The sequence below is a fragment of the Lactuca sativa genome, chromosome 5, assembly GCF_002870075.4.
Source record: "Lactuca sativa cultivar Salinas chromosome 5, Lsat_Salinas_v11, whole genome shotgun sequence".
Lineage (NCBI taxonomy): Eukaryota > Viridiplantae > Streptophyta > Magnoliopsida > Asterales > Asteraceae > Lactuca > Lactuca sativa.
In genome coordinates, this window is record NC_056627.2 from 341159909 (window position 1) to 341181758 (window position 21850).

A 21850-nucleotide genomic window follows, 5' to 3' on the forward strand; every position below is an offset into this window, starting at 1 on the left:
AAATCTTGTCAGTTTTGGAAACCATTGATTATGCCATTAATTTCGATATTTGTCTAACTAATTTATAAGATTTGTAACATCACGACTCCCATGTATAAATTTAAATTGTTTATATTCATATTGACAGGGCAACTCGACGAGCTGGAGGCCCCAACTCGTCAAGTAGAGATTTAGATAGTCGCGTGGATCTTAGAATCAACTCGACGAATTGGGGGACCCAACTCGACGAGTTGAAGCTGAGCGTGAAAACCCTAATTTTTAGGGTTTGCACCTTATTTAAAGGACCTTAAGCCCTCTACCTCGCCTCCCTCATCATCTTATCAACCTGAGACAAACCCTAAGCTTTATGCTTACAGTGTTGTGTGAAATGTGTTTCAGGTACATCTCAGGATCGCAGGAAGACATCGGCATGATTGTACAAACTAGCTAGAGATTGTGTTTTTTGAGGATTCTGAGATATTGTCGAACAATTTATTGTATTGTGTTTGGAACAACTTAAAAATTTGGGTTTGAGAAATGTTAAATTGTGTTTTGTGTGGATTTAAAAATGAAAATTTTATGTGAGAATTTTGAGCGCTACAAGATTAAACCCTAATTTGTCATGCATATATATATATATATATATATATATATATATATATATATATATATATATATATATATATATATATATATATATATATATAGGGTTTAGTCAAATGAGAACACTATTTAATGTGACACGTGAGAAAACTACTTTATGTTACTATTCTACTATGAATTTTGTATCTACAACGATATGACATTATTCATCAACAAATATACGAACAATCACACATTAATATTCACATTAAAATTTTGTATGTACAACTTTATGACATTATTCATCACCGAATATATGAATAATCACATATTTAACATTCACATTAGAATTTACTAAATTACTACACATATATATAAATTTTATAGTAGAATAGCAATATAAAATTGAATATATTCATATTATAATTATTACAATACTATACATATTAAATTCATAGTAGAATAGTAACATAAGGTAGTGTTTTCACGTTCTCACATTAAATAGTGTTCTTATTTGAACTTAACCCTATATATATATATATATATATATATATATATATATATATATATATATATATATATATATATATATATATATATATATATATGGCTCCTATTTGAGTCGTAGGGGGAGCCCTTCTTAACTCTCATTCTTCTTGAAAGAACTCAGAATTCTCTGGCGACTTGGTTTGTGTTTAGATGTCTAGATACACAAGTGTCCTTTTGGATTATCCTAGACTGGATTTCTTGTAATTCAGACATACCCAGATATAAGGTGGAAATATCAGTTCGAAAAGTGAACATACACGATCCATCAGGAATATGGTTTTCCACCAATACCCTACTCATATATCCCCCCAAAACCCTCTTTTGGCCAACACCTAGTTGAAACCTCCAAGACTTAAATACGGTAGGTCACTAGGTAGTTGGTTATAATTTTGATATGTATAACCTACTCATTATTATATTAAAATTATGATAATTTAAAACTTATAATCAACTTAACCATATGAAAAAAATAAAAAAAAATAAAAAAAATAAAAAATAAAACATATAAAAAAAATATTAGAAAAACACATGTTATATAGAAGTTTTCACTATCATTGGTTTATAATGGGCTATATTTTTTTAATATTTTAAGTTTTTTTCCTTTATAGCTTAATTGCATTTTTCCATTTAAAATAACTTGCTTAAATTTGAAGGAAACAAATGTAATGATGCTTGATAGCAGGGACGGATCTAGTATGGTGCCAACAGTGGCACCGACAACATCTAGTTTTTCCCGATGTAGTGCAAAATTTTCGATTTTTTTCTTTTTTCTACTATAAAATGTGCCACCGGCAACACCTACTATGGATCGGCAACACCTATTACGGACAGGCAACACCTACTACAGAATTTTGGGTCCGTCCCTGCTTGATAGACAAGAAGGGTATGTTCGGCATGGAGCGTTTGAGAGCTTCTAGCTTCTAGCATTTGACAAAACGCTTCGTTTAGAACAAAAATCTTCGTTCGACACTACAAGCTTCTAGCGTTTAGTTTAAACAAAACGCTTCAAATTCAAATGCTACTTCATGTAGCGTTTAACAAAACGCTACAAACTACTCGCTATCCGTTACAAGTTAATTTTGTCGAACACGCCCAAAATTGAAAGTACTTATCATCTATAAATAAGTGTAAATTTACTATTACGAATTAGATATTACTAACTTATTATTTGTACTTTGTTGTTAGGAGAAAAAAATACATTTCTTAATTCTTACATCAATAAATTCGTATAAAGCCATAACTATGTCCCAAACATTTGCCTAATTTCACAACAAACTGTGTCCCAAATTCCCCCCATGACTATTGTCGCATAATACTTGCATCGAACACTGAAATTTCCCCCATGACTATTGTCGAATAATGTTTGCATCGAACACTAAGATATTGAGATTCATGATATCATGTGAGAAATAATGGCAATGAGGTCATGGGGTGTGGTCACTACATGTTCACTAGAAAAGTGATGACACGTATGTGCCACATCACATCCCCTACATGTCCACTAGCCCTAGGAAATTGTTATCATTCCATTTTGATTTTCATTTCTTTTTTTATTTTTTTATATTTAAATTTAATAAAAAACATAATTAATAAACATAAATAAATATTTCACATTACATAACTTAAATTACTAAAAAAACATAAAAACATAAAATTTCAAACCTAAATTACTAAAAAAAACCTAAAACCATAGAAATTTAAACCTAAAAATGACTTAAAACCATAGAAAATTAAACATAATAATTAAAACGTCAAAAACCTAATTTCCATACTTGTCACGAAATTGTTTTTGGATTTTCAGAAACACGACGAAATTTTCCGGGTCAATATCCGGTTGCAGTGTTGTGTTTAAATTTTGAAGATCGATCAGTGCTAGTTTCCGGCAACGAAATTCCTCTGTTGAGTCATATTTTTTGTTTTGCAAAAAACTTAGAGTTTTGTCAAATTTTTCTGCAAATATGTCTTCATTACTCGTTTTTCCGCTTGAAGACGCCGCTTTTTTCCCTTTGTCCCTTCTCGGTGGTCGACGAAGTTGGACTTTCGATGGACCCTCCCCTTCGGTGTCGTCGAAATCTTCGTTAAGGTCGACACCAAAATCCACATCTGACTCGGAAGTTTTTGGTCTTTTGTTGGAGCCGGTGGTCGATTCCGAATGCGAAGTCTCCGGTTTAATTAAGGACCCATATTGGACCCATACGACAAATTTTCTACACTTTTTGGTAGCTAAATGTTTTACCTCCATTGGTGACCTTGTATTGTTAGCAAGCGATGGATAGAATATTGAAATCGTTGCTACCACTTTTATGCATATTTTTTAAATTTTCAAATATGTCGTGAAACTTGGTGCAAGTCGCTCCTAGGTCACATCACTTTCCATTCACCGCGTCGTACGTTCGAACCGTTTGCCTTCCCAAAAGCGAGTGAAAGTGATCTAAAACATTATCTGAATAGTTTAAAATAGTGTAGATTAGATCAATTGTATTTATCTAATAGTTGTTGTGTTTATCAAGATTTAATTGTTATGGATCTAGTATTGTAATTGCTATCTATATAATGACACACGCACTCCTACGGGAGATTCAAGCCAATAATTCTTGTTTTCAACTTGGTATCAGAGAATAAGATCCAAATGGCTCTCTCGCTAAAATTGCCTCATCTGTCACAACCCTTCAAATTCCCATGGCTACAACACTCATCAATTCCTCCAAAATTGCCACCGCAATAACCTGCAAGTTGACACACACAAATTACCTTATGTGGAAAGCACAAGTTGTGCCGATCCTAAGAGGTGTCAAGCTCTTCGGCTATCTTGATGGCACCACCCAAGCTCCAACAGAGAAGGTCACCACTGGCACAGGAGACGCTGCAAGGCAAATCGATAATCCTGAGTATGAAACATGGTTCACTCAGGATCAGGTCGTACTCGGAGGTATACTATCGTCTATGACGGAAGAAGTTCTCTCATATTTCACCCGCTGTACAGAGACATCAAATCAATTATGGACCTCGCTTCAAACCATGTTTTCGCCACATCACAAAGGTAATTCCATCCAAATTCGTACACAATTATCTAATACAAAGAAAGGAGACACGAGTGCCTCTGAATATTACCAGAAGATGACAGCATTAGCTGACACTATGGCTAACATTGGACACCCTATGACGGATGAGGAGGTCATCGGATATATCCTAGTCGGACTAGGTGCCGGGCATGGTGATTTATTTACCGCAATCACAGTATTGAGCAATAATCAGGAAGTCAAACTTTCTGAATTTTATTCATACCTTGTCACCCATGAAGCTCAATCAGCGGTTATGAATGGATCGATAGAATTTGCCTCTTCTGCAAATGCTGTTACAACGCAAGAACCCAGCAATCCTCAAAAACCTCAAGGAAATAACTCCGGGCATAGTAATTCAAACAACAACAACAACAATGGTAACCAACGCAACAACAATTATCGGAATAATGGTTAAAGTGGACGAGGGTGTGGGAGAGGAAGAGGAGGCCCCCGGTGTCAGGTTTGTGGCATACTGGGACACATAGCATTGAACTGTCGAAATCGTTTTAACCATGCCTATCAAAACGAAGAATATCGAGGTGGCAACAGTGTCACTTATGGCAACTACAACAATGATCCAAATTGGTACCTTGACACGGGAGCAACGGATCATCTCACAAATGACTTGGACCGCTTGTCCATACCGAAGCACTATCATGGGAAAGACCAAGTCCACGTAGCTAAAGGCATAGGTTTGCATATCTCTCATGTTGGTCATTCTAAAATTCAAAGTTTAGGACGACCTCTCATTCTTCAAAATGTCCTTCGGGTTCTTCATATTAACAAACATCTTCTTTCAGCAAATAAACTTGTTAATGATAATCATGTGTTTATTGAACTCTATCCAAATGTTTTCTTTGTTAAGGACATATGCACGAAGAAAACGCTACTAATCGGTAAAAGCAAATATGGTCTGTTTCCGGTGCCCATCCGTTATGCACATCGATATGTTGGTTCAAGCACTAAAGTGTCGTCATCTCAATGGAATCAACGTCTGGGTTATCCAACTTCAACAATTGTCAAGTCTATTTTAAAGTCTAATAATATAGGTGTGTCTTTGAATAATGAATCATTAGTGTGTGATGCGTGTCAACGTGCAAAGAGTCATTAACTTCCTTATAAAAGTTCAAGTCATGTCTCTTCGTCACCACTTGAGTTGATTCACACCGATGTTTGGGGACCAGCTCAAGTGTCCAGTGGTGGTTTTCGATATTATGTTATTTTTCTAGATGATTTTAGTCGTTACACTTGGATTTATTGCATTAAATCCAAATCTGATGTTGCACAAACCTTTTATAAATTCCAAAAACATGTTGAACGTTTACTTAATACCAAAATTTGTATTGTTCAATCTGATTGGGGTGGTGAGTATCATAAACTTCATAAATATTTTTAGCAATGTGGTATATCTCACTAAGTTTCTTGTCCACATACTTCACAACAGAATGGTATGGCGGAACGCAAACACCGCCACATAGTCGAAATTGGCTTAGCACTTTTAACTCACTCCTCTCTCCCACTTCGTTTTTGGGATGAAGCTTTTCTCACCGCGTGTTATTTAATCAACCAAATGCCTAGTTAAACCACTCATAAATATACTCTCGTCACTCGTCTCTTAAACATTATACCTGACTACAAGTTCTTGCGCACCTTTGGGTGCGCCTGTTGGCCAAGTTTACGTAAATACAACACCCATAAGTTGTCTTTTCGATCCACCATGTGTGTCTTCTTGGGTTATAGTCCTATGCATAAAGTTTACAAGTGCTTGGTTAAACAAACAGGTCGTATCTACATCTCGAGGGATGTAATCTTTGATGAGTCAGGATTCCCATTTGCAAATTCCTCTTCTATTCCACCGCCTCTTTCGTCTCCCATTGTGTCTTTTCCTGAGTCTAAGCCCAATATAATGCATGACCACATGAGAAAATATGACTTATCTATGCTATTAGCTAACCCAGTCAATGCAGCTGCAGCACCTATGACCGCTGGCATCTCCTCTACTACGGTTTCACAACAACCACCGCTTCCTACTATCTCACCGCCAACATCAGCTACTACTGCAGCTTCTAGCATCGGAGGTACACCTCCAGATGCCTCTGCTGCATCGGCCACCCCCTCACCAGCAGCGCCATCCCCAACGCCTTCTCCGGAAAATTCGTCGTCGCCACCATTTCCATCCGGTGTCACTACTCGAGGGCAGGCAGGAAAAATTTTCCCAAACCAATTTTCAGATGGCACCATTCAGTATAATCCAAATTGGAGAGCTTTCTTTGCGATACCCACTTCACATCAACATGTGTTATCTGAACCTCGGTGGCGTCGAGCTATGGAAGAAGAATTCGATGCCCTATGCAAGAACAAGACTTAGACATTAGTACCCAAACCGGCTGGGTCAAATATAGTTGGGTGCAAGTGGATTTTTAAAACAAAATTAAAACCTGAAGGTTCTTTGGATAAGCATAAGGCACGGCTAGTTGCTCGCGGATTTACACAACAATACGGTATCGATTATCAAGACACTTTCAGCCCTGTTGTTAAACCTGCTACTGTTCGATTGGTGCTTTCACTTGTAGTTTCCAAAGGTTGGCATCTCCGTCAACTTGATGTCAACAATGCGTTTTTGCATGGGTTGTTACACGAAGAAGTCTACATGTGACAGCCTCCCGGATTCGAAGACTCTCGTTTTCCACATCATGTGTGCAAGCTCCACAAGGCTATCTATGGTTTAAAACAGTCTCCTCACGCGTGGTTTTCTCGTCTTAGTGACAAGTTACATCATCTTGGTTTCCGTTCTTCCAAAGCAGATTCCTCCTTGTTTGTTTTTCATCAAGGCAAACATGTCATATACATGCTCATGTACGTGGATGACATTGTTATAGCAGGCTCTTCTACAGCTCTCGTGGATCAATTGATGCACAATCTTTCATTGTCTTTTCCTATCAAGGATCTTGTTCGACTCAACTACTTCCTTAGGATTGAAGTCACTTACAATTCAAGGGGAATTACCGTGTTTCAAGATAAGTGCATCTGATCTCATACATCGTGCTCATATGGAGAATTGTAAGAGTGTCTCAACTCCCATGTCAGTTACAGACAAACTTGCACAAGACTATGGAAAACTGTTGAATGATGATGATGTCTTTAAATATAGAAGTATGGTTGGAGGTCTTCAATATCTTATTCTAACTCGTCCAGATATTTCTTTTGCAGTAAATAAGTTATGTCAGTATCTTTCCAGACCTACTGATATGCATTGGGAGGCGGTAAAGTGTATTCTTAGATATGTTAAAGGCACGATTAACACAGGGTTAAACATCAGGAAGTCAGATTCGACACTACTTAGTGTTTTCACAGATGCAGATTGGGCTGGATGTTTGGATAATCGAAGGTCAACCGGGGGATATGCAGTATTTCTAGGACCGAATTTAATATCATGGAGTTCTCGCAAACAACCCACGGAGTCACGCTCTAATACGGAAGCAGAGTACAAAGCGTTGGCAAACGGTACGGCTGTGTCACAACTGGAAATTTTGTGTCATGTAATATATACACTCAAGTTAATGTGAATCAAAAACTTAAGAACATGTGTGACACCTATTATTATGACATCAAAAACTTCAATCCAATACATCATACAAGTACTACAAATAGTCATCAAACAATTGGAAACCCTAGAAGTTCTTGTTTAGGTCCACTTTGGACTAGGACTTCCTTATTGGACCCAAATGGACCAATAAGTTTCCAATTTGACTACCATGGGCTTAGAACCCTAATTGGGCTCTAATTTGGACCCAAATCATTTATTTCAACATTTTGGGCCATTTTGGGCCTAGAATGAAATGAATTAAAAGCTTTGATCCATGATTAACCTAAACTAGCCCAACAAAGCTTGAAAATCATATTATATTTTATTTTAGATTAAAACTCACCCAACTTAACTTACACATGGGCTTGTGGGCATTAAAGCCCAATACCCTTTTTCTTCCTTCCATATTTTCGGCCCAAGACAAGCCCAAGAGGAAGGGTTGACCTTGTGAGTGACACCTCACTATTAACCAAAGGACTTCCATGCAAGGAGACTCATACTTCCATGCACCATCCTTTCATGCATCTCTCTTCTTCTTCCTCTCTCTTGCTCTCGGCCATTTCAAACACACACACACCTCACAAATTCTCTCTAGATTACTCAAGAAACCATCCTCCCTCTTCATCAAAAATTTCGAAACTTTGCTTGTGAATCAAGAGGATTTCAAGAAAATATCATCACTTCTTGGTAAGTTACACATATCTAAGGAATTTATAACTCTTTTTCTCATGATTAGATCCTTTCTCTTAAAAAATTTTGGTGAATATACTCCTAGAAAACTCCATAAACTCGAGATCTTCATCAAGGGGTGCTAGGGCCAAAAAAATCACCAAACTTTCTTCCATCCTTTCTTCAAAAACCGAATCAACATCCAAAGGTGAGCTTCATACCCCCTATTTTCTGTTTTTATGAGTTTTGTGGGGGGGGGGGGGGGGAATACAAGTGCAAGTGTAGATCTATATATGTTTTGTATGCCTTGTATGATTTCTATGCTTATATGTGTGTTTTTGTGTGTTATAATGTTGGATCTAGCCATAAAACCCCTAAAAACCGAGATATACTTTATGTTAAATGATACTAGCATCAAGTATATTCCTACATACAAAGTGTTCCAAGAAAAAAATAGCTAAATGGCTTAGTAACATTTTCTTTGGGCTAAAAACTCAATTTTTGGACATAAAATGCTAAAAATATAAAGCTAAAGGGCCCAAATTGAAATATTTCGAAATCTGATGGGGGAGATGAGCCAAAACAGTTTCCATAATGTATTTTCTGGAAATATACTTGTTGGAGGATTAAAAACATAAATTTCAAGCTTAATGGGCTAAAAATGACATTTTCGGCCCAATAAGGCCCATTATGCGAAATTTTCTGATTTGGAGGGCCAAAACTGTGTTTTTCTGTAAAACAGTGGACTACTAGTGTTCCAAGTACTTTTCAAAGGTTTAAAATGCTTTTTAAATTTAAAAAGGACCAAAGTTGCAAAAATTTTACAGTTTGGGCCAAAATTGTCAAAACTGCGAAAAAGAGGGATTATAACCGAGAAAACTGCATTTTCAAGGACTTAAACTGTTTTCAATGAAAAATATGCTGAAAAATATTCATTTCAATAATTTTTGGTGTTAAAATGTCAAGAAAAATGATTTAAGGACCAAACCGGAAAGTTATTTAATTAAAGGGTTGAAAAAGTAAATTTTACAAACAATGAGGGGCTGAAAACAGAAAACTTTCAAGGCTAATCCAATACACGCAATTTGATCAAATAATGGCACCGCGACTACCGACGAAATACAATACACCACAATACCAAAAAGTCGTTGTTAAACGAATTGGTTCGGTCTCGAACCAATAAAAATCCGAAACTACTAACGAGACGATACCTCGATTCATACAAGTAACATTTGGGAATTCAATATACACGCGAGAGTGCACAGACGTCTACGCACCATCTTTGGGCCCTAAAGTGTAAAATCTTGTTTGTTGGGCCTAGCTAGCCCAATGACCTGATCTTAAGGCCCGAAGACTTCTACCTTACGAGGTGTTGGGTCTTACACGATCTAACACAGCGTAAAAGGACTTTCAATGGCTTGTATACTATCGGTCCCCAAGGGTCCTTTGGTATTGCTAGTAAAGTCGGTATTTCATGCGAGGCGGGTCAGGGACCCCTCGTACCTTTTTTTTTATCCCCAACCGGTTAATGGAGTCATCGGGGTCTTCGTGTCCTCTTTCTCTTCGGATGTGGGGAAGTCAGGGCGGTTGGATAACGTGATTAGTACGGACAACGCCTACGGGATCGTTAGTACAGTTATAAACTGGTCGTTTGTGTAACGCGTGTTTATAGCAATTAATCATGCTCAAAAATAATCTGACGTCGCCTGGAATTAATAACTTCACGCGTTGCAATGGTTTTACTTCAACTTCATGGAATTCAAAGAATTACGAAAACATCGGGTTTTCCTAGGGTTTTTCAATACATACGGTTTTCAAGACGTACACAATTTTGATGAACATTTTCTTTACAACTATAGAAACAAACAAGCATACTTATGGATCTTCACAAATGTTTTCAAGAACTCTTTTCAGAAAATATCGGATTTTCTGGTGGTTTTCAAAATGATACAAAACATTGTTTTTCAAATACCGCTTATGAACTCACCAACATTTCACATGTTGACGTTTTTCAAAATACTTGTATTCTCAGGTAACCAGTGAATCAAAGGAAAATGTACTCAGTGATGGCTTGCAGTTTACTTATTAACGAATCGAACAATTTATGTTGGGAATGTAATGTTTAAACAATGTACTTCATGTAAACTTTATTGGTTGTACTATATTAATGCATGGTGACGAATGTTGTTACGTTTCATATATATTCAATGTTATGGTATTCAATTAAGTCACGACAACCCTCAGACGTTTCCGCCGTCTGGTTCGTGGGTGTGACAGGCTGAAGTAACTTGGATGCAATCTTTACTCAAAGATCTTGGTGTTTCTCAACCAAGACCACCTGTTTTGTGGTGTGACAATCTAGGAGCCACATACCTAACTGCGAATCCGGTGTTTCACGCAAGAACAAAACATATAGAAGTTGATTTTCATGTTCTCAGAAGGAAGGTGACAATGGGAGCTTTGGATGTTCGTTTTATATCAACACATGATGAGATAACAAATGTTTTTACTAAACCTATTACACGTAAGATGCTCGATAATATGAAGCGCAATCTTAACCTCGTCACGGTCAAGATCGAGGGGGAATGTAGACAGAAGGGTTGCCTGAATAGTTTTAAATAGTGTAGATTAGATCAATTGTATTTATCTAATAGATGTTGTGTTTATCAAGATCCGATTGTTATGGATCTAGTATTGTAATTGCTATATATATAATGACACACACACTCCTACGGGAGATTCAAGCCAATAATTTTTGTTTTCAACTCACGTCACTTTCCATTCACCGCGTCGTACGTTCGAACCGTTTGCCTTCCCAAAAGTGAGTGAAAGTGATCTAAAACATGACCCCAAAAACGGTTTCCCGTTTGCATGTTGTCCGTCCTCGAGTCACACGATATAGAAATCCAAGCTTTAGCCAAAGTTTCCTTCTCATCTTCGTTCCAAGCCATCCCTCATTTTTTTGTAGCTTTTCTTTTTGGTTGCCTTCTTCTAGATGGTTGTGTTTCTTCGACCCGGTCGTCCTCGTCGTTATCCAAGTTTATAGGTGCGGATTGAGATAAAGGAACTTGAGATGGTTGTGTTTGGAATTATTGAGGTTGAATTTGTTGAAAACCTTGGAAGTGGGGTTGATTGAATTATTCTGGTCTTTGTTGTTGGAAGTAGTTTGGTTGGTATGTAATGTTGGTAAATAGAGGTTGTTGTTGGATTAAGGATGTTAGCATTTGAATGTAGCTTTGATATTGATCATTTGGAGTGGTTGGGGTTGTCGGGGTGTTTGGAGTGGTTGGGGTATTTTGATTTTGCTTCATACTTTTGAGAAAAAATGAGAGAATAGAGAGATATGTGAATGATTTTGTGGTGTGAAATGTTGTAAAAATGTTTAGTATTTATATGAGTTTTAGTAAGGTTAAAAAGTTAATATATATATATATATATATATATATATATATATATATATATATATATATATATATATATATATCTAACAGGTCAAAAATTGACCGTTTGCCACAATTGAATTTGATTGGTCGTAACAACATGTAATTGGCCTCACTTCACCTCACGATTACGGACCCGGACCCGGACCATGGGGCGGAGTGGTTGGGGTTGTCGGGGTGTTTGGAGTGGTTGGGGTATTTTGATTTTGCTTCATACTTTTGAGAAAAAATGAGAGAATAGAGAGATATGTGAATGATTTTGTGGTGTGAAATGTTGTAAAAATGTTTAGTATTTATATGAGTTTTAGTAAGGTTAAAAAGTTAAAAAAAATTATTTCTAACAGGTCAAAAATTGACCGTTTGCCACAATTGAATTTGATTGGTCGCAACAACACATAATTGGCCTCACTTCACCTCACGATTACGGACCCGGACCATGGGGCAGTGTGCACGTGTAAACACCCCCACCACGTCACCCTTTATGTGTAATTAACCCTATCATACCCTTCGGCCTGATATGGTTTGCCTTATCTATTCTAATAAAAAAAATAGTTTTATTCTCATTTTGTAATGTGTCATCCTATTAAGGCTTCTAATTAATATCATAATACTTGTCAACCTATTGATTCTTCATTTTAGATTTCAAATTTTAAATTTTTCACTATAATTACATTAAATTAATAATATTAGAATAAAATTAAAACAAAACTAATTTAAATTATAAGATAACATAATTTCACGTATTTATTTAAATCAACGATTATAATATTATATAATTAAAAAATCTTTTAAATAATAATTTATTTAAAATAATCTATTTTAGTTTTAAATTTTTATTATGAAAATTTAACTAATTTTATAACCGTAGATTCCAAGGTTATAAACTAATTATAAGATAAATTCCTTTTCTACACAAATCTTCTGCATTGCTACCAACATTCTTTGTGCTTTTGTTTCCCATGGCAAAAGATGGTGTTTAAATACGTGTCACACACAACAAACATTATTCAGTAATTATTAAATCATAATATTATATATAATAGTATGTATCGTAATAAGAGAATAAAACATTAAAATTACATATTGTTAAAAATAATAAACAAGCCAAATTTTTACAATATTTTTTTACAAGGCTTTCATCTTATAAAAACTATTCTTTACAAAATTATAGAAAGAAAAAACAATATGAGAAGAAACAAAATAAACCTCATAGTACTTTATAGGATTATAACAAAAATTAACCTTATACAGTCTATTATAATTTAAAATGAAAAAAAAAAAAGCAAATAAAAAATTAAACAAATTGATTTTGCCGTACCAAACTACCAATTATAAACCAAAAAAAAAACATACTTTCTATTTCAGCTAAAAAAACAATAATATTTATCTTTAGCAAATCTAAAAAAAATAACAATATTAATCAATAAACATATAGAACGGATGAAATTTTCAAAGATAAATAAATAAATTGATACTTGCCGACCAAAATTTTAAATTACAGACGGATAAAAGTAATTTAGTTCATTCATATCAATATAATGATATTGGTCTTGTAAATACGTTAATCAATTTTTATAATTATATGTATATCAATACAATATAAACATTTTATTAAAAGTGTCTTTTATTGATCACACATTAATTATCACTTTATATTTTGTTAAACATATATATTTGATATTTATTGTTATATAAAATTAACATTGTTATAATACGTCATTACGACAAAATAATTGGAATAATTGGGGCATCTCGCTGTAAAATAAGATGATAAGAAGAAGATTTTTATTAACGATAATATCTTATATTCTTGAAATCGAGACGTGTGAGTTGTAATTTACAAGTCGGTTGCACATTCATAAGATGTAAACGCACCAGTAACTTGGTGTTATAAAACATATTGTTGTGTGTGATTTGATGAGTAGGTACAAGCGAGCATTTGAGTCGAATTTTATCCATTCATTTTACCCAAAGTGGGATAAAAGCGATATATGTGGGCCCCTCGATGATTTAGTGATGACACCCTAAGCGCTTGTCCAAGCCGAGACTAAGTTGATGTGTTCAATTGTAGTCTGTTGTCAGTCGTCATAAATCGGAAATCGGGAAACAACACATGAACAGAGAGTATGATTAAAATCCATGTCTCAGTTCATACAATATCTAAAATGGAGGAATATATGATCCTTTATCTAAAGGACGCGTTACTGATAAGATTAGAGTTGACAGCGGCTTTTGAAAGCTACGATTGCCAATCAGGTTCTAAAGTCGTACTTGCAAAATAGTTATTAGACTTATCCAAGTGGGAGACTGTTGGATTATGTAACACCCAGGATTTTGAAAGCCAAGAAAGTAAAGGAAACCCTAAATTTAAGAGGGACTCGACGAGTCAAAGGAAGGACTCGGCGAGTCGGAGCGGGATCCGGGTCGATAAGAAAGTGACCAACTCGACGAGTCGGCCAAGTGGACTCGGCGAGTCTGGTCTGTTGGAGGAAAACCCTAAATCCGGGGCTTGGAGCCTATTTAAGCATCTTAATCTTCTTCCTAGGGCTCCTTTACAGCCTCTTGCACCCAGAACGCCGCACCTTAAGCCCCCATTGTGTTCATTCAAGCTTTTAGCCATTTTTGAGTGGGCTTAAGGAAGAAGAAGGAGTGGGAATCCTTGAAGCATCAGGGAGGGGCTTTGAATCTGAAGTTTGGGAAGCATTTCAGAGCATTGGAAGGTATCAATTCGTTTCTCTCCTCCAGATTTTCCTTGGTTATGAGTTTTGGGGCTTTTAAGCCATGTTTAAGACCAATCTTGAGCTTGAGGTCCAGATCTGAGGTTGCTACCTCAGATCCATGTTTATTTTGGTATGTAATCCCATAAAGTATCAGCCATTGGGTGGAAATTGGAGTCTCTTGGTCCAAAACCCTAGCTATGGGTGTATTTTGCTTAGATCTCACTCTCTACACGTAAAGTTTGCAACTTTACGTGGGAAATAGGCTTGGGGAGGGTAGATCTATAGTTTGGAGCTCATGCATGACTCGGAAGTCCTCTGCATGTAAGTGGATCTTAGTGGACTCGACGAGTCCTTCGAGTGGACTCGGCGAGTACCTTGAAGATGAGGAGGAACTCGACGAGTGGGATGAACAGCTCGTCGAGTCGGATGAAGATGGGCATGAACTCGGCGAGTTGGATGAACAACTCGTCGAGTTGGATGAAGTTTGTCGTGTGCTCGGCGAGTCTGTTCTTAGACTCGGCGAGTCAGGTCGAGTGGTCCCAAACCCTTCGAGTTAAGACTCGAGTCAGCGAGTCGAGCCAGGACTCAGTGAGTTGGTCAGGACAGGAATCGGGAATCAGTAGACTCGGCGAGTCAGGGGCTGACTCGGCGAGTAGAGTCGCGAGTGGAAGGACTCTGGAATTATGAACTCGGCGAGTCAGTAGGGTGACTCGACGAGTAGGGTTGACCTGGAAGGTTGACTTTGACCAGGACGTTGACTTTGACCAGAGTTGACTTGGTTGACCTTAGAAGGTCAGTTAGACTAAGTGTTGGGTTGTTGATACTGGTAGCCCGGGGAGCTAGCGGAGCAGCAGTTCGGAGTCAGTGGTCAGGTAGCGGTCAAAGGGGTTAGCAGCAGCAGTTCAGCAGTATCAGGTGAGTTTCCCTTTGTATGAATGGGTCTACGGCCACAATGCCGGCCCATGTAGTTATGAGTAGAAGACCCGGGGGTTAGCCCTAGGCATAGTATGCTAGTATGATATTCGGACGAGGTCCAATGATAGAGGGCGGGTGCCCAAGGAGTAGTTTATGTGATAGTTTATACTTGTCGTCTGTGTGATACTTGTATGTGCCTGGTAGGGAGGTGAGTGTGGGCGAGGTCCTGTATCTCACCAATAGCAGAGTGTGGATGGTGTTCCACATCTCAGTAGCAGCAGAGCAGGGGCGAGGCCCAAGTTAGGAAAGGAGTGAGGGTGGGCTGGGCCCGTACCTCACTATCAGCAGGAGTATGGACGAGGTTCCATGACTCATCAGTAGCAGGACACGGGCGGGGCCCAGAGATAGGCGAGGCCTTAGAGCAAGAATTGTTAGTATATGTTTAGTTTATGTAATGTTATGTGATATGTTTATGTGCTATTATATGTTAGAGGGCGAGGCCCTGTGACAGGCGAGGCCTAAGTTAAACAGATCTGTATCCGAGCGGGGCTCGAAGCCAGGCGGGGCCTGGAGCGGCGGGGCCGTTGTAGCGGGCAAGGCCCGAAGTAGAGGGCGAGGCCCAGGATAGCGGGCGTGGCCCAGTATGTGCAGTATGTGGTTTGGCATGGTATGTGGTAAGGTGGGGAACTCACTAAGCTTCGTGCTTACGGTTTCAGTTTTGGTTTCAGGTACTTCCGGTAGCGGAGGGAGGAGCTCGGGGTGATCGCATGGCACACACCATAGATTAGTCAACCTCGGAATGTATACTCTGATAATAAGCATGTGTTTTGAAAACCTATACTCAGATTATGTTTTGGAATGATGTCTTTGGTTAAAGTAATATTTTATTAAAAAGAAATTTTGGTCTTAAATTTTGGGATGTTACAAGTTGGTATCAGAGCCTTGGTTTGAGGGATTCGGGCATACTCTCGGGTGTGCCTGAACTCAAACTGAGGGGTCGGATGAAAAGTTTTCAAAATGTGAAAAGACAGTTTTGTAAAAAGAATTTTGAGAATGAAAAACAGTTTTAGAAAAGCAAAAAGAATCCAGAAAGAAAAGAACTTTGAAAAGAGAAAAGAGGTGTGGTGCATGCAATCAACCGAGCTCAAGTAAGTACCCCAAAATACCCATACAAATTTATGTTATGATTATCAGTTGATAGAACAGCATGCTAGAATAGGACTAAGGATCTAGGGATGATGCCTTATGTGCCTGTTATTTGTGCCTTTGAGTTGCATGATAGTGCTGAATAGACAGTAGTAGGATAGCCTGTTTAGGTTATGCCTGAGTTTATGAGTTTGTGTTGCATGCTAGTTCAGATTCTTGCTATGTGGATATGATTGTTTGAGTATGTTGTGGTTAGATTTTCCCCTTGTCTGAATGCTGCTTGCTTTGTGCATTATGGGATTTTGAGTGATGGGAGTTAGCCATTAAGTGGATACGTCACGTCACATGTGATCAGGGTTGAATAATCTCAGAGTGCTGGATTTGGCCCTATTGCGCAGCTCTCGTTTGAGTCCAACCGTTGTAGGGACGAGTCTTTTACTTGAAGGATTATCTGAGCCTCGTCGCATGTGATGGTATCCAGGTGAGGGCTGATTGGCATCACGAGGAGACCTTCAGCAGCTGAGGACTGGTTTGAGTTGAGTTAGAGGTTTCCCTAGGGTAAGCCTAGGATGAGATAGAGTTGGGAGCAGTATTAGTGGATAAGGGACCTGGTGGAGTCAAAGCAACTCCTGAGGAAAGTACGGATAGATGTGGAAGGTAGTATGGGCCCGTACTACTGAAAGCAGAGGATCCGTACTTGATTCAGGAAGGGCTAAGACAAGACCGGGAACCTAGTAAGGGGTGTGTTTGGTCTCGCATCAGTGATGAGTATTCTGATTGTGGTTGTGGTATATTTTCAGCATGGTGACATTGCGAGAGAGACCAGCGGGCGGATCAGGCGCCGGAGAGGGATCAGGCTCGGGTTCAGGGACCGAGCAGCTCGAGGAGCGGATGAGGGAGTTGATATCAGCTGAGGTTACGCGCAGTATTCTAGCTCAGACTCCTGTGATCTTTGGCACGGTCAAGGAGGGCATACTGGAGATCTTGGAGGAGAGGCTGGGAGCCTTCCGTACTGAGATGATGGCATTGATGGGAGCGCGTACCTTGACATTTCGAGAGTTCAGAGCTTGCGGGGCACCAGATTATCATGGGGCTAGGGACCCCATTGCTAGTAGCAGATGGTTGGCTGATGTTGCCAACGCTTTTCGTTCGAGCAAGTGTCCCGAGGGGGACAAGGTTAGACTCGCCTCCTGTCTTCTGAAGGACAGAGCGAGGGATTGGTGGGAGGAGATCGGTCATGCATTGGGGGATGATGCCGCGTTGGACGCGATGACTTGGAGCGATTTCTCAGCCAGGTTCAGGGCGGAGTTTTCGCCGATTATTGAGGTGCAGCAGCTGGCACGAGAGTTTCAGGATTTGACGCAGACTACTGAGACTGTGGCGGAGATCACCGCCAAGTTCAGGGAGAGGGCTCTTCTTGTACCGCAGTATGTAGCGGATGAGGAGATGAAGAAGGCTCGGTACCATGAGATGTTGAGGGACGACATCAGGGAGTTCGTGAGCAGGTCCAGCTGTAAGACGTTGGAAGATATGATTTCTCGGGCTAGGGAAAGGGAAATTGATTTGGAGCAGATCCGGAAGAGGAAGCCGGATGAGGTTCAGGTATCAGCGGGTTCGGGCAAAAGGCCCAAGGGATCGGAGTCGAGATCGAGGGATCATCAGGACCGCAGCCGGTGCGGAAAGTGTGGCAGGGCGCACGGGGGCGTGTGCAGGAGTGGTAGCGGTGGTGATTCTGGCTGCTTCAAGTGCGGTCGGACTGGTCATTTTAGCAGGGATTGTACTGCTACCGCCGCGCAGGGATCAGACATGATATGTTTTCACTGCAACCAGCGGGGCCACAAGAAGGCCCAGTGCCCCAGTTTGTCTTCAGCAGGACGGGTGATGGCACCCGCCCCTACAACCTTGAGGATCGCAGATGGCCGTCAGGGCCGGGTAGAGGCACCTGCAGCAGGGAGCAGGGCTTTTCAGATGACGACCTTGGAGGCGCGAGCATCGCCGGACGTTGCAGGTATGCAATTTCCATTCTCAGTTCTTTTATTTTGTGCATGATTTCATTGTTATGGTTCTGCATCATTATCGGTATAAGTGTTTTATTTTGATTGGTTGATTGTGATCGAGTTATATGCCATTTGCATACCTTGGATAATTGTATGGGAGTTAGGGGGGGTGTGCTCTATTGAAGAAGGTTTCGAAGGATGCAGTAACTGTAGCATGCTTGGGAGGGATTTGGTTCGTTTCGCTAGTTCAGAGTGGTGCAGTGATTGTGATGGATTGTCTAAATCCCTAGCTATGGCAGGCTTGGGTTCCTCAGTAGATGGGCTATGGAATGGTAGCAAAGATCGGGATCTCTTTGAGTATTGAGCAGCAAGGGGTAAGCAGGATCGAAGTGGGGGAGAATTCTCCGGGTGTGCCCAGGGAGGAGCACACAGACCCAGAATGAGTGCGTGACCTCCGAGAGGGAAGAGAGAGGTAGTTCAGCGTTTGTTGGATTGAGGATTTCAGGGTTGGGAGTTTGAGAAACTCCACATCAGCTAGTGCGTGAGATGGTAATGGTTAGTTATGGTTGCGAATTCAGATTGTGGATCGCCTGAAGGACTCGCGGGAGTCGGAATAAGGATCTTGAGAAGCTGATGTCATGTGGGTGCCTTCGTATTAGCAGTCGGCAATGGTTGGTGATGTAAGACTACGGGTAAGCCGTAGCATTCCTTGGTAGCTCCGTTAGTGGAGTTGGGGCGAGGCCCTTATCTCCTAGTGATCAGGTAGGGATCCAAATTGGGTAGTGGATGAGAATGTTAGGGAGTTGCCTGTATAGCTCTAGAGAGGTGAGACCTTGGGAGAGGCCGCTCCAGGATATAGTGGGGTGAGACCCGTGGGCGAGGCCCGAGCGAGGGTGACTAGACTAGTGAGACTAGAAGGATAGAGGCGGGTGGGACCCGTGGGCGAGGCCCGTGAGTTTTAACAGCGCAGGTGGGACCTGGTAAGGACCTTAGTGTCAAGTTAGGGGATCGGGGATCCTGAGTTTGTAGTGCCTGGATGGCAGGATGGATTGAGCAGTTATAGATGGTCGAGGTTTCCTCGGTAGTCGCTGGGAACGACCAGGGATGGTGTTGGGTTTAGCTACCGGTGGAGCCGGTAATCCAGTCATTGATAGGTTGGTAAGGACCAGGGCGGTCCCGGTTTGTCAGGAAGTCAGTCGAGGAATAATTGAATTGCCAGTCGGTGGCAGTGTGAGTATGCAGCGTATGGTGGAGTTCAGTTAGTTGAGTCAAGGGGTGCTCGACACCAAGTGTTGGCAGGAAGGAGTGTCCGTGAGTGCTGGCGGTGATGACCCGTTCTGGGAATAGCAGGGGGGTGATGGAGTTAGTGAAGGATAGGACCTTCACAGTGTCAAGGGAAAAGTTGGTGATGAGGCTATGCCTTGGGAATGCAAGAGAGTTGTGCAAGGAAAGAAGTGGAGAACCTCTGCGGATTCAGTGCAGTATTGGTGGAAGACCAGCGCAGGTAGGCGGCTGGTGTTGAGTATTGGAGGCAGACCGTTGGCGGTGGGCCATGGTAAACTTCGAGGACGAAGTTCAGTTTAAGTGGGGGAGAGTTGTAACACCCAGGATTTTGAAAGCCAAGAAAGTAAAGGAAACCCTAAATTTAAGAGGGACTCGACGAGTCAAAGGAAGGACTCGGCGAGTCGGAGCGGGATCCGGGTCGATAAGAAAGTGACCAACTCGACGAGTCGGCCAAGTGGACTCGGCGAGTCTGGTCTGTTGGAGGAAAACCCTAAATCCGGGGCTTGGAGCCTATTTAAGCATCTTAATCTTCTTCCTAGGGCTCCTTTACAGCCTCTTGCACCCAGAACGCCGCACCTTAAGCCCCCATTGTGTTCATTCAAGCTTTTAGCCATTTTTGAGTGGGCTTAAGGAAGAAGAAGGAGTGGGAATCCTTGAAGCATCAGGGAGGGGCTTTGAATCTGAAGTTTGGGAAGCATTTCAGAGCATTGGAAGGTATCAATTCGTTTCTCTCCTCCAGATTTTCCTTGGTTATGAGTTTTGGGGCTTTTAAGCCATGTTTAAGACCAATCTTGAGCTTGAGGTCCAGATCTGAGGTTGCTACCTCAGATCCATGTTTATTTTGGTATGTAATCCCATAAAGTATCAGCCATTGGGTGGAAATTGGAGTCTCTTGGTCCAAAACCCTAGCTATGGGTGTATTTTGCTTAGATCTCACTCTCTACACGTAAAGTTTGCAACTTTACGTGGGAAATAGGCTTGGGGAGGGTAGATCTATAGTTTGGAGCTCATGCATGACTCGGAAGTCCTCTGCATGTAAGTGGATCTTAGTGGACTCGACGAGTCCTTCGAGTGGACTCGGCGAGTACCTTGAAGATGAGGAGGAACTCGACGAGTGGGATGAACAGCTCGTCGAGTCGGATGAAGATGGGCATGAACTCGGCGAGTTGGATGAACAACTCGTCGAGTTGGATGAAGTTTGTCGTGTGCTCGGCGAGTCTGTTCTTAGACTCGGCGAGTCAGGTCGAGTGGTCCCAAACCCTTCGAGTTAAGACTCGAGTCAGCGAGTCGAGCCAGGACTCAGTGAGTTGGTCAGGACAGGAATCGGGAATCAGTAGACTCGGCGAGTCAGGGGCTGACTCGGCGAGTAGAGTCGCGAGTGGAAGGACTCTGGAATTATGAACTCGGCGAGTCAGTAGGGTGACTCGACGAGTAGGGTTGACCTGGAAGGTTGACTTTGACCAGGACGTTGACTTTGACCAGAGTTGACTTGGTTGACCTTAGAAGGTCAGTTAGACTAAGTGTTGGGTTGTTGATACTGGTAGCCCGGGGAGCTAGCGGAGCAGCAGTTCGGAGTCAGTGGTCAGGTAGCGGTCAAAGGGGTTAGCAGCAGCAGTTCAGCAGTATCAGGTGAGTTTCCCTTTGTATGAATGGGTCTACGGCCACAATGCCGGCCCATGTAGTTATGAGTAGAAGACCCGGGGGTTAGCCCTAGGCATAGTATGCTAGTATGATATTCGGACGAGGTCCAATGATAGAGGGCGGGTGCCCAAGGAGTAGTTTATGTGATAGTTTATACTTGTCGTCTGTGTGATACTTGTATGTGCCTGGTAGGGAGGTGAGTGTGGGCGAGGTCCTGTATCTCACCAATAGCAGAGTGTGGATGGTGTTCCACATCTCAGTAGCAGCAGAGCAGGGGCGA